Here is a 13,710-nt window from a genome sequence, read left to right on the forward strand (position 1 = left end):
AAAAGGCCCAAAAAAAGCCACGAAAAAAAAGAAAAGGGCGGAGGGGAGAGCATGGAGGTGCACCCGAACAGGGGACGCAGCATCGCGTCGGTCCTCGAGAGCAGGGGACAAGTCCCAGCGCCACCGTCCCCCTGCTGGCTCCTTGTCCACCTGCTTCAAAAGACTTCAATGCTTGTGGTATCACAATCCTTTGATCAGCAAGACCGAACTTGAGCAGCACACAGCCATCATACCCTGCTGCTATGGCAGGCGAAGGGTCCTCTGCCTTCGGCCTTTTGCAGGTCCAGCGCCAGCTACCCCAAAGTCTCCGTTCACCACCAAAAGCCTACAGCCCCATGTTTCTCCCTGATTTTGGAGCAGCAGGCCAACATCCATAGATACGTCTGCCAAGCAAGCGCTGCATCGCAGGAAGCCTCGTATTTTGCTTTTCCTTGCCAACCCTGGTTCTGGCTCCCCCACCCCTGCCCAGGGTGGAGACCAGCGCCCGCCGACTCCTGAGCCTGCAGCCCGGGAAGCACAGACCTACCCTGAACATGGATGGGCACCCACCATCCGTCACCGAGAGCCCAGGCAGCAGGGTCCCATCCTGCTCGCAGGCTTTGCCCACCTAAGTAGAGGTGACAAACGAGGTGGCATTTCCCGATCGGCAGGCAGGGCAGGACACGACCCAGGCTCGCCCTGCGGTGCCAGCGCTGCGGGGGCACGGCTGGACAGGCCCTTGGAAAGCGCCCCTGGTCCTTCAAGCCCCAGATGAGACCGTCTGGCTTTACGTGGCTCCCGGCTCTTCCCAAGCGCATTTTGGAAAGCTTCCAAGGGATAAAAGAAGCAGTTGTTCCCCTTTTAACACTGGATTCGTAGGAGGTTTGAATGAAAAACTGGTAATTCGTTTTCTCAAAGTATTTTTTTTTTTTTTTTTTAACAGCTCTGCGTCCAACACTCCAGAGCCACGGGCCTGGGCCACCCTGGAACCACAGAAATCAAAACGCTGCAGAGACAGATAATGAAGTTGTCATAATCCTTGTCAAATATTTTGCCAAATATAATAGGAATTGAGACTACAGCAAAGCAGAGCTCATTCAGGCAGCTCTTGCTGCAAGTATTTGCTTGGATCCAACGTATACACACCTGAAAACAGGGGGGGTTTAGGGAAAGCGCAGACACAGTCTCAGCTACGGGACTGAAGACCGGCGACGGCTCATCAGTGCAGGCTGTATCTCTGCTCAGGAAGCACAGCCCTGCTGTAAAAAAGGGTGAGAGAAAGGGACCAGAAAAAAGCAAGGCACCGAACGAGCAGACGCCAAACCGCAAGCGCCAGTTCCTCGAGACAAGGCGAAACGGCCTCTCAAGGTGCAGCTTCTACAGCCACGTGCACCGGCAACCTGCCACGTGTTCTGCTCTCTTGCTGTTCCCCGGGAAGATGGACCACGGTGCCCTGGGATAGAGAGAGGGGCAGGGAGCAAGCACCGCTCACCTGGCCTTAGGGAAGGGAAAGAAAAAAGAAGAAAAAAAAAAAAAAAGAAAAGAGAATAACCTCCTTCTGAGCGCTGGCTCGCTCATCACCCACGCCTCCCTTTTCCTAGCGGTTTGATTTTGACATGCGGAAACCAAAATATTTAACATTTCCAAGGGGAAATGTGCTGTCAGCATTTTATGGATTTGGGAGAGAAACACGCAGATGTCTGCGTGACCTCCAGCACCTCCCGGCTCGGGCCGGCCGCGCTACCCCAGTGGCCATCGCTTTCCCATTCCCCCGAAAGAGGGGCAGATTCTTGGGACGTTACAGCCACACGTCTCAGTTATTTTTACCCTGGAAGTTAAATACTGAATCACGGCTACTATAAACAAATGTGTTTAATTTTGAACTTGTAAATGTTCTTCATGCCAGTTTTTGAAGTTACTATAAACTAGGCCATGAAAAGGGGTGGATTTTTTTTCCAAGAGTGGCTACTAAACATTGCTCAATACCCACCAAAATCCCTTCATTACTCCTAGCCGTGTGCTCGATACCCACCCAAACCCCTTTTGCTACTCCGAGATGTGTTTGCCAAACAAACTCAAACCCAGCACTTCTGCATAGGAAAAGATTTACAATGATCAAAATCACCCTCAACCTGACAGATCCCCTCCATCACAAACCCCCCCAAGCAAGCAGGAGGAAGGACGCAGCAGGGAAGGCTGGAAACCCAGAGCCGGGGCTCTACCCTTGGCTTCCCCGCGGACCAGCACTTGCCAAGGCGTGGGCTGCAAACTGCCAGCGGCACCGCGCCGGTTCGGCCGCCCGGCCCCGGCACTGCCGAGCGACAGCTCCACTCGCCATCTGCTCCCTAATTAGTTATTTGTTATACACCGTGTTCTTAGATATTAAATTACTCAATGAAGTCGAAAGCGCATTAAATACTTCCCTAATATTAATCAAAGCTGTCAACAATTACGCAATTGTTACACGCGACCTACGGAAACGTGGCGGGAAGAGGGATGAAATGAAAGGCTGTTTGTCTGCAAATTGCACCATTAATTAACAGACACCTCCCCTAAAAAGCAGCGAGACAAACACCGCCATAGACTTACCCTGTTCATTAGCACAGAATTTACTTTAATAATAAAAATCACTGCCATGGACTCACTTGCCAAGTCCCTTTCCCTTCCCCGAGGCAGTCAATCTCCGTGTCTTTAGGGTACACAGAAAACCTCCTCCGCCTTTCCTGCGGCCTTCAACGTCAGAAAAAGAAAAAAAAAAAAAAAGAAAAAAAAAGAAAAAAAAGACAAGACTAAGCAGAAAGCTGCGCTTCCGCGTGACTTTACAGTTTGACAAACTTCCATTCACACAATCTTCAGAGCCTGCCTTTTATTGCTCATTCTAACCGCAGTATCTGACACCCAAGTAAACGGATTTTATATATTAGCATTATATGATTGCATACATCTTTTAGACATTATGGTGGGAATCTCACCCTCAATTTTACAGTTTTAACAGCAAAACCACTACCATTTCCACGGACTGCTTTCAGCATCAAATCCAACACAAATCAAGGCAACAAGTGCCCGGCCACATGCACGACCGTGCCGTGGGACGAGTCCCTCCCAGCTGCGAGTGTTGCTGGCTGCCGCAGGCATCCAGTCCCTCTAGGTTCATCTGCTTTTGTTCTCCTGAACTCAATGCATGCCAAAACCGGGGTTATTTCTTGTAAGAACAAGGCAAACATTTTGGTTCCAGGCAGGAGTTTACATTACCTAATCAACCTATTTTATACTTCGGTGACTTGGGCATTATTAAGCAGGTATTTTGGACATCCAGAAGCACACGCACTCCTCAGGAGACGCCTACGTATGCCGAAAAACTGAAGCAACTCGCAAGTGAGTTCCAATTCCCTACAGTAAGACTTGGGAATTGAATCTAATCCTGAACCACTACCGTGCTAAAAAGCATTTTGATAAAGTAACTATAAACTGAATCCACCGCGATGAGTGAAAAGCATAACCACAGCTCGATACTGTGACATTCTAACATTCTAAACGAGAACTTTCGCCGATAATTCATCAATTTACAAACAAGAAGGCAGCAACATTTTACCAGCATACCTCGTCCAAGTGAAAGGCAAGCACAATTCAGAAATTTAAATCTATATACATTCTTCTTTTGGTTTTGAAGCACTAGATAAAAACAAGACACCACAGCGAGAAGCACACATGAAAAATAAAGCTCGTGACAAGCCAAATAAGCAAACAGGTATCTGAGAACAGGAGAGAGAAACAGCATCGCTCGGGGGCGTTACTTGAAGTGTTCAACCGGAAAAGGCGAGAGACCGGCCGTCTTGCATGGATCCATTCTCAAAAACTCAAGTCCCGGCCCTGTGCGCCTCCGAACCACATCCAAATTGCCAGTTTCTGCATAATTCCACACCTCCCGCAGCGTATCCTGAAGGGTACTGATGCAGGGCCAAGCCGTAAGAGCCTGGGCTAAGAGCAAAGTCCTCCAGCAAGAGCTGCCCTTGGCGACTCCAGCGCCGTGCTGAACGGAGCTTGGGGCAAACCAACTACGGCTCACATGCGTGCACCAGCCAAACAAACTTCTGTAAAAACAGCGATAATTCTGTCATTTGAAGAAATGATTTTTAAGGACAAACATTTTGAGACTGATCTTCCCCAGCCGGTAACCTTTTCTGCAACCAGCGTCACGCTGAACTTGCAATTTTAAACATCACAAGGTTAACTTCTATGGCAGTGACTTCCTACTTACTCATTTTAAATTGCTTTGCTACAGAAGCACGCCAGGCAGGAACAAGCACCTTGGGCAGCTAAAGCTTGCCACGCTGAAACGGCTAATTTATTTCTTGTCCTATCGGTCTGCATTTGCAAAAAGTCGCTAGGGCCGTGTGCCAGACAGACAAAGACAGGGGAAAGGAAGCCAGAAGCAAAACTCAAAGCCCAACACACGCTGCATCCCCGAATTAGAACACAAGGCTACGTCACTCCCTGGAGCCGGTCCCGCCGAACGGACTGCAGCACTGCTGCAAACTCAGCGCCGGTCTGCAAACGGGAGGGAAAGGCACCCACCCAACCGGTGCAGGTGTAGGAGAAAACAGACTTGTCTCAATGACACATATAGAACAGTTTAACAAGGAATTCTTGTGCGGCCGCATTGTGGGAAGAGCAGGGCGATGAATCACGCAGCTAACGCCGGTGCAGCAGCCGGCCGGCGGAGCAGACGTCTGCCCAAGCAACCCCGCGGTCGCACCCGGCCATTTCTCCTCTTCCAGAGCTACTTGAGTATTTCAGCAGAAAGGTCTACACAATTCAGAGGAGTTCTCAACAGCTTCTTCAGAAGAAAAGAAAAAATACTTCCTTTCCCCCCTCCCCATCAGCAAAACATGTAAATGATCAAGGGCACAAACGTTAGGTGGAGAAGCCGTTCATGGGACTTCCTCCATCTGTTGTCTACCACATCCACAACTTGCCACTCATTTTTAAGTCCTACAGATTTTCTTCCTCCATTTTCTTTAGTGGAAAGTGTTCTGACCTTTTTTAACACAGACTGAATTCCAGACAGACTCTAGGAGGTTCAATCATAGCAAAACACCAACGACACTATACTTGGTAAGAATAATTTGTTGTGCTGATAGTAGCTTGGCAACGTTCTTAACTGTGTTCTTCCTGGTTGATATGATTAGAGTAAATAAGTGACATGAGGTAGATAGGTTGCCACTGCAATTTCAGCTTGCACTTTAATGGTTTTATTTCTGCAGTACGAGTGACCAGACCCCAGTCACAAAGCCCAGGCACTGGTCACTGCGGGGGGCTGGAAGACGGTTTATCCTCATCCAGTCTCCAGCATCGAATCTTTGATGGAGAAACCAATACGGCTTCCTCCCGACTGGGGCTTCTTTGAAACGTCTTGAAAAAATTGTAGAGGTTTAAACTGCTCTTCAGAAGTATTTCTACCCATCCGTGATAAATTCCAATATTAAGCCTCTACAAACGCGTCGCCTGTTAGCATGGACCGCTGCCCAGCTTTTCAGGAGGCTGGGCTAACTTACAAATTCCCAAAATATTAAGATTCTTTAAACCTTACCAGCAAAGCTGCAATAATCAGCTTGTGCGTATACACTGGATTTGGCCACGCAGACCGATCTAAAGGTCAGGTTTGCATATGCAGTCCAGAGATTTTCACTGCCTTAAAAATATTTTACTGTTTAGCGTGCGTCAGCTACAAGCAACCACAACACCTACTGTTCCCACGCAACTGTGGCTAATTAAACGCCTGTTTTAACAATGATTTTTTGAATGAAAAGCCCCACTTACCATATGGCCACTTATTAATACTACATTGTTTATCAGTTTAAGTAAACCCCCTACAGCAATGAGTATCCACGCAACGAGTGCCTAAATACAGTTAGGGATGGGTGTATTTTAGCACTGTAAAGTAGAACTGCACCTCTTGAAATGTTTTCGCGGCAAATTGTAAGGCTTGATAGGAACCTGAACAGCAGTAAGTTAATGTACAAAATTAACTTTAAATAGAGAAAAAGTAACAGTTTCATTACTTTTGATAATGAAATGAAGTTATTGAATATGGTTCTTAATCCTTCAGTATTTAGCTCAGTCCCTTAATGCTGCTGCCTGGAACCCAAGGGCAGAGGGGGGTGGGAACTGAATTTTCTCCTACAGCAAAAATGACATTTTCTTCTACGTGAAGATTTTAACTGAAGGAATATTCAAAAGTGTTACTAACACTTCGTGATGGAGCCTGAAGGGCATCGCAGCAAGAACTTCCAGGCCAGGAGGGTGGAGAACCAAACGGCTGGCAGATCCGACCGCTGCATGGGGGGTTCTCTGAAGTTTTTAAATCCTCCTGAACCTGCCAGGCTTAAAAGGGCAAAGCTACTTGGACAATTCATGCTGGAATTTCCTTTATGGAAAATAAAAGGTGACGCTAACCCCTAAAGGAAATAGCTCTGATAATTTAAATTGGTTTTATATGAGCCATTTCAGTATTTGTAGGTCAAGCTTGATTACAACCAAAACAGATTTATTATACAGCTGTCTTTAAACAACAACAACAAAACCCCACAGGCAGTCGGACTCCTGCTCCCAGAAAAAGAGATGCTGTGTTTGACGCACAGGGAAGGGAGGACGCATCCTTCAGCAGCAAACGAGGCAAGCACCGGTGGCATCGGCCAGTTCTGCCCCTCCACCTCACAAACAGTATTCAAACAGGAACAAAAAAAGTTGTGTTTTTTTTTTTAAATGTGTCTTTGAAATGATAAGATGTAGGGCAATAGGAAAACCATCTCTCCCACGTTAGTATGCAAATTTGTTCAACGTAGGGCTTGGAGACAGTCAGTTCTGCACTCTGAGCAAGAGCTAGAACACACCACACTTCATTTGAATGTTCATTGCCATTACCTGCAATTTCTGGGCTTTCCGTTTTGGTTAGGACACCCATCCACGGTCGTTAAAACTCCCATTCAACTGTTTTTGCTAGAGTAACTCTACAACATCAGCCATACAAATGCACGGGCACTACCGCCACTGCTTTTAAAATAGATCTAGGAACTTTTTTAAACTTCTGCCCATACAGATGCAGCTACTATGAACTTGGCACGGAAAGGGCAATAAAAGAAGTTTCAGCCTCTCGGCTCTGCAGACCTGAGCAAGTTTTTCTGTCACCTGCTGACGCCACGCTCAGCTGCCCTGCCGCCCGGCTCCAGCGTGCTTCAGTGCTACGTCGACTCGTACCTGGTGCCGCATCCATGACGAGGGCTTCGAGCAAACAGTTCATCTAGGGGAGGCTACAACATACTGAAATCACAGAAAAAAGGGAAAGACCCGCTTTCTCGGAATCACACCACTGAGGAAAGTGCCCTGAAGCATTAAAACATCTATTTGATCATTTTAAATGAGATTCCTGAAAAAGCTTTATTCGAAATCCAAGTGCATTCTAGTGATCAATATGCCAATGCAGAGTAGTCATAAAACAAGACAAAGCCGTAAAATGCTGTAATCCCTATGACTTTATAAGAGATCTGATGACTTAAAAGCTCTAAATGCATGAATATTTCATGAGAAAGGCTGTCTGGAACCGTTTTCATTTGTATCTTTAATCTTAATGTTTTCAACTACAATTAGTGTTATAACCCAAAGCAGAAAGCAACAACTGGCTAAATTTCTTTTATCTTCACTGGTATTTATTCCATAAATCCATCAAGGTTTCTGTTCTTCAGGCCCAATCCCCAGGAACAGTTACCAGCCCAGCACTAACACATCAAATCTCAGGGTAAAGCAAGATGTGCTGGAATGGGACTGCTTTGGGCAAAAAGGAGAATTGCACCCAAAATAACCTCACCCAGTGACCTATTATTTACTTGAAACCATCACGTGGTAGGTGGCATAGAAAGAGGTATTCTGCATGTCAGCTGTCTGTAATGCAAGTTCTCCTCTTCTCAGCAGCCCCTCCCTACAACTTCAAGTTTATTTGCATTAGAGAGAAGAACATTAAATAAAAAGCAACATAAAGGGCACTGCAACCACTACGTCCAGCCGAACCGCTCCTCCTGCACGCCCGCTGCTTTCCAGAGCAAGGGTCTGTTTCCAACTAACGTGTTACAAACGTGGGATGCCCGATTCCACATGGATTATTTACTTGGACAAAACCTAATAGCGGTCTTACTCCTAGAGGCACGGAGAGCTCACAACTACAGCCACAGCCAGCGAGAGCCGGGGACGCTCCGATCTTTTAAAGAGCAGATTTCATAGCCATGAGTTCACACGCAATACCCTAATTTACATATGACGAATTCGAATTTTTTCAGTATTAGAACACTCCAGAACACAACACTGTTGGACCCAACAAATAGTTCAACAAAAAAAAAACCCCAAACATTCCAGGCCAGCCTTGAATTTGTGGTTCCAGCCACTCACCAGGACACACCACTGCCTGTTCTGCGACGCTCCAGCAAGCAGCGCTTGCGCAACGCAGCCGCCTGACAAACACGCTGGGCACTACTACTTACGCTGTATTCCCAAAAAGCAGCCTCTTCCAGTAACTTTTGACAGGGTGACAATTACCTGTTACAGAAATGCTCGCCCTACTCCTTACACGAGCGCACGGAGCCCCAGGGCAGCGTGCATTTCTGACTGCGATTTCAGCGATTAATAAAGATCTGTTTCAGCTGTAACACGGCCACTGCTGCGGATGCATCCAGACCTCTTGTTTCAGTGCCCCAGATGAATTGAAACACTTCCCATCTTATCAGTATCCAAAATAAATAACAAGGCACAGTGACTCAGGCCGCCTGCTCAACAGGGAGTGCTATTGCCTGGCTCCCCGTATTTTCGGTGAGAAGAGCGAGAAAGCCAAGCCAACCACCTGCAGCCCTGGGCTGCAAGCAGCCCCAGAGCTTCTTTTTTTGCTGTTTGCCCTATGTTACCTGCTTCTTCCCCGTTATAGAAGCCCTGGGGAGGGTCAGACTTTCCCCCCAGATAAAGGATTTTGTTCCTCAAAAGAAAAACGACCAGCAGTTTTCAAAACATACCAAGGTCCGCTTTTGTCAGCATCTGGATTTCTCAATCAAAAAAAAAAAAAAAAAAAAAAAAAACTGCTGGGCCACTGGCGGCGCGGAGCAGTCACCCACCGCAAGCCAGCGGCTTCGCGCGGCCGCATGCAGAGGCGCAGAGCGACCCTACCTGCTCCAGCCGGCTGACGGGGCGAGAACAGGGCTTGGCTGTGCCCGGTGCACTATGGTCAGAGGAGAAACACAAACACCACAGCCTTTAATCTCAGCTTTAATTAGAGGTACTGGCTACTACCCGTGCTGTGAGTGTGATCTCCAGATACAGAAGTTATAAACCCCGGAATGATTGGTGATCAAAATTAGGGAAGGTTTCTGGTGTCCCATTTCTTCCCCCGCACGCCTCAAAGGACCTTCCCGCAGCAGATGAACGCAGCTTAAGTTCAAGCACACCATTTCTGATCAGGAATGCAACACCCGGCGCCTCCTCCTTGAACACCACCCATCTTCCCACAGCCTCTTCATTTTAATATCGTTAAATGGACTACTGTAGACAACCTTAATTACTGCAGTATTTGCAAGGGGAGAAGCGATCTCTCGGTAACCAGTTTCTGTCCTGCTCAGAGCTTTGGAGATCCAACCTTGTTTCATACCAAACCGGGAAGTGAAACGGCATCAGGAGGTCCAGGACCAGAGCAGAGCGCTTCAGCGTAAACAGCAGGCACCGAGGGCTGAGCGGGCACAAACTGTGTCCTGGCTGCCACCCCGCTGTCACTGGGTCCCTACAGCTTCCCCCGCGCTCCTCTTTCTTCAGAAGGCGGCTCAGAAAATAGACTTTAATTAACAAAATTATCACTATCACAGGGAAGAACAGAAAGCTCCCAATAACGAGCCATTCAGCTCCAAACGGTTTCGGATGGCCAGCAGACGTGCAAAACCAACTCACGGATGATGTCTTAACAGTCACCAACACAACAAGCAAAGCCAACTGAAAAACAAGCAGTGAAGACCCTAAATTTGTCACAACAGAAAGGCAGCTTGACATAAATTCCCATAAATGCAGGCTGTTCCTTGCAAATAACAGCACATTACTGCCGAGGCCAGAGAGCAAACAGTCACCTCTTCATCCACCATCCAGAATAAGCCGCAGGTCATGCTCTTTCCAGACCGTAACAGGCAAAGCCGATGGCCACCACATTGCCTCTACTACAGGTCCCAGCCCCTCTACTACAGGTCCCAGCCCAAGACCAACCAAGGAGGCTGCCCCAAGTCAGATGTAGTCAGGAGCTGCAGTTTCTCGTTCCCTCCACAACTCCCTCCTTCTACCAGCAGTGGTACTTGCACAACCACACCGTGAGTCAGAGCAAGAAGAGATCAGGTTGAAAACTACGTCTATATTTTTGGGACTAGCTCAGCTTTCAGCTAGCTAAGCTCCCCGAGTCACCTCAGCATCTAAGAACACAAGTATCGGCGCAAGGGGGACGCCGGGCTGTGAGACCGCGTTTAGTGACCGTGGAACCACAGCTGAAGCTCTGGCCGCTGGAGCTCGCGCCGCCTCTCGCTACTCTAGCAGGCAACACAACCGTGTCACGTAAACGGAAGGAAACGGGGGGCGATCCAGATTGCAATGGATCACCAAAGGTCACTGCCACAACCCCCTGCTCCAAACCGGGCTAGCTTCAAAGTCAGACCAGGTCACTCAAGACCTTGCCCAGGCAAGTTCTACGTATGACAGAGACTCCAAAAGGTCCCGGGCAGCCTGTTCCAGCGCTTAACCACTCCCACGGGAACAGTCCGCCCTTGCCTGGACTGGAATGTCCCTCGCTGCCCCTTGTCTCATGGCCTCCTGGCCCCTCAGCGTGGCAGGCTGCAGGACACAGGCAGGGTCAGTCGCTTGGTGACGCATCCGTGGATGCCGAGGGAAAACCAAACTCGGCCCCCGAGGTTTAAGAACCCACCTCGCTCACCCACGAACAGCTTTTGTCAAACATTCTCAATTTCCTTTGCTTCCAACACTGTGAGCTAAACTGATCTTACCAGGCATGAAACATCCACTTTATGCATCATACACCACATACCGTTTGAAAAAAAAAATTATTTTTGCACGTGGAAGACACTGCCTACAGAACCTTAAGTTACCCACCCTGCCCTCAGGACTGTCACCCCACAAACCCACTCTTGACCTTGGAGGATGCTTTTTCACAGCCTGCTCTGACACCCGAGGAAAAGCAAATCAACTCCGAGCACACTCAGCTGGACCCTCAGAGCTTATGTGAAAGCCATTTAATCTTGTAGTTGCTTTCAATCCTGGTGACACTCCATGAAACACAACTTAAACATCATTTTTACATGCTATAATCAGGTTTCTCCTAAAAATCTTACATTTCCGGAACAAACGGTGTGCTGAACGCCAGCTCCGCTAGCTAAACAGCAACCTTAAAAAGCACAGAATTTGTGTTTTTAAAAACCTCAAAGGTACGGCTAGGAAAACCAGCATTTACTCTCAAATCCTGTCTATTTTATAAATCAAAAGAAACCATGCATTCTGGAGAGCTTGTTTACGGATACATCAAGAAACCTTAAGGAGAAAGTTGGACTGGATGATCATTGTAGATCCCTCCCAACTGAAATGTTCTATCCTGAAAGAAAAAAAAACTAGATGCATCCAAGGAATCTGTGGTACTTTTGATATAGGACTGTTCTCCAGAGACTCAGTCGGGAGGAACATCTGGCCAAACTTCAGCCTGTTTGTGTAACGTCACACGTGGAGTTCAAACCCTTCATTTATTTTCTGCTCCCTGCGTGACCCATCCCTAAAGGTGCAAACTCCCTGCCGAGGCGGCTCCATCCCGGCAGCTGGGACCTCCCCGGAGCCCATGGGGATGGCAAAATGCAGGCAGTAAAGGCAGAGAGTGGGGGGCACTTTGGGGCAGAACCGATCATCGAGCTAAGACCAGGGCACAACCACCTCACGCCAAGTCACTTCAAACACAGGCTTGTCTCAAACGCACATCTAAACTACATTTGGGTTGGGCTATCAAAGAATATTTAAATAAGTCATCATGCCTGCAATAACCTTCCTGGGTGGTACAGGACTTCTAGCGAAGAAAGCCAAAAGCAACACTGAGATACGGATTTAACGTCCTATGGCTGGATACTATTCTTTCAACGTGTAATTTGCAAGTACATATGCAGGCTAATCAAAGGTTATTTCTATTTCAATACATTTGTATAAAAACTGTACCCACAGATACCTCACAGTAGATAATTCTTTTTTAATATCCTTCTTACTCAGAAGCTATTAATGAAAGTATATCCTCTTCACACTTATTTTCATCCTTTCTCTTCTGGTATATTATATCAACAGTTCTTCATTTAACCAACACAGATTTTTATTCATTCTAATATTAGTGTTGGAGACACTAAACTGAATCAGTTCAGACTCCTACTCGGTTCGTGCTTCCAAGTGTTCTTGAATGCTCAACAATAAAAATTCAACAATAGGAAAGCAAAGGAGTTAAATTTATGACTTGCCTAGAGCTCTAATCTTATTGTACAACTGCCGAGGATGAATAACCTACCACTACTTCTAACTGTGTGGCTTTAAAAAATAAAAATCAACCATTCTGGGACGTCTTTTACCCATACAAATGGCACCTCTCTGCCTGGACCGCCTAATGCAATCTCTCACTTGGGTATGTCGGATTGAAATAAGTTCCTCTTCACAACTTTACGCTCTATTTAACCATTTCTATTAACCGAAATACACTGAACTTGGTTATATTTGCATCACTAGCAGTGGAAAGCACACTGTATTCCCAGTCTGCTGGAGAACAGCCACGAGCCACTACCACTGCAGTCTCCTTCCAACCTGTGCTTTATGAGCAAAAAGCCAGGTCCTCCTTCACCCTCTCCGTCCTCACTGCTGCTAGGATGTGATCCAAGGAGAAACCTGCTTGAGAGGTGAACTTGTTAGGGCAGTAATTTATATCCAGAGAGCAGCCTAGGAGCCCAAATAATCTCAAATCCTGGCTGCCACCAGTCTTCAGTCCTGCAGTGAATAAAACGAAACACCGCACACAAGTTTTCGCATCTGAACGAGACAGACCGGATCAAACAAGGCTGCTCAGCAAGATTAACTTTGCTTTCCAACTTCCCAACATCCTGACTGATCTCAGCCATCAGGTGTCATGTGTGCAGGATCAGAAGCTTTTGCAAAGCGCAAACACAAATGCTTAAGTGAAAATTTGACCCTGGGATTTATGAGCACCCCTTTAAGAAGATGCTGTCATTAAAATTCTGTTTAATTTCCTATTAGCTATTCAATAAAAGAATACGAGCAAATCAATAACTACTTCAGAGCTCAGCATAAAATGAATTCAGGCTGTACTCTAACCACCACCCCCACTATCTCCTCTGCAAAAAAAAAACCCAAAAACAAAAACAAAAACACCCCACCCAAACCAAAACTCACCCCAAAACAAGGCCCCCCCCAAAAAAAAATCCAAACACAACCCCAGGACTTGACCAAGTTTTAGAAGTTCAGCCTCTCTTGAATCCGATTCTGCAGAATCAAACACACAAAGCTACCAAGTGCTTGATGTTTAACCTTCACCTGGCTCAGCAGAAATGAAAGGAAAATGATAAAATAGGAAATCTCCCATATTATCCTAAAAAAAAAAAAAAGTTTTGCTCAGGCTGC

The 13,710-nt window shown here is 46.9% G+C and overlaps 1 protein-coding gene across 1 annotated transcript in view; it reads right to left on the reverse strand.

The window, feature by feature from the left end:
• Positions 1-13,710, reverse strand: part of RAP1A (RAP1A, member of RAS oncogene family) — a 41,386-nt gene that overhangs the window by 26,998 nt on the left and 678 nt on the right. The gene's annotated exons all lie outside the window — the stretch shown is intronic.

Source organism: Egretta garzetta, unplaced genomic scaffold (assembly GCF_000687185.1).
Source record: "Egretta garzetta isolate BGI_Z169 unplaced genomic scaffold, ASM68718v1 scaffold245, whole genome shotgun sequence".
In the NCBI taxonomy this organism is placed as follows: domain Eukaryota; kingdom Metazoa; phylum Chordata; class Aves; order Pelecaniformes; family Ardeidae; genus Egretta; species Egretta garzetta.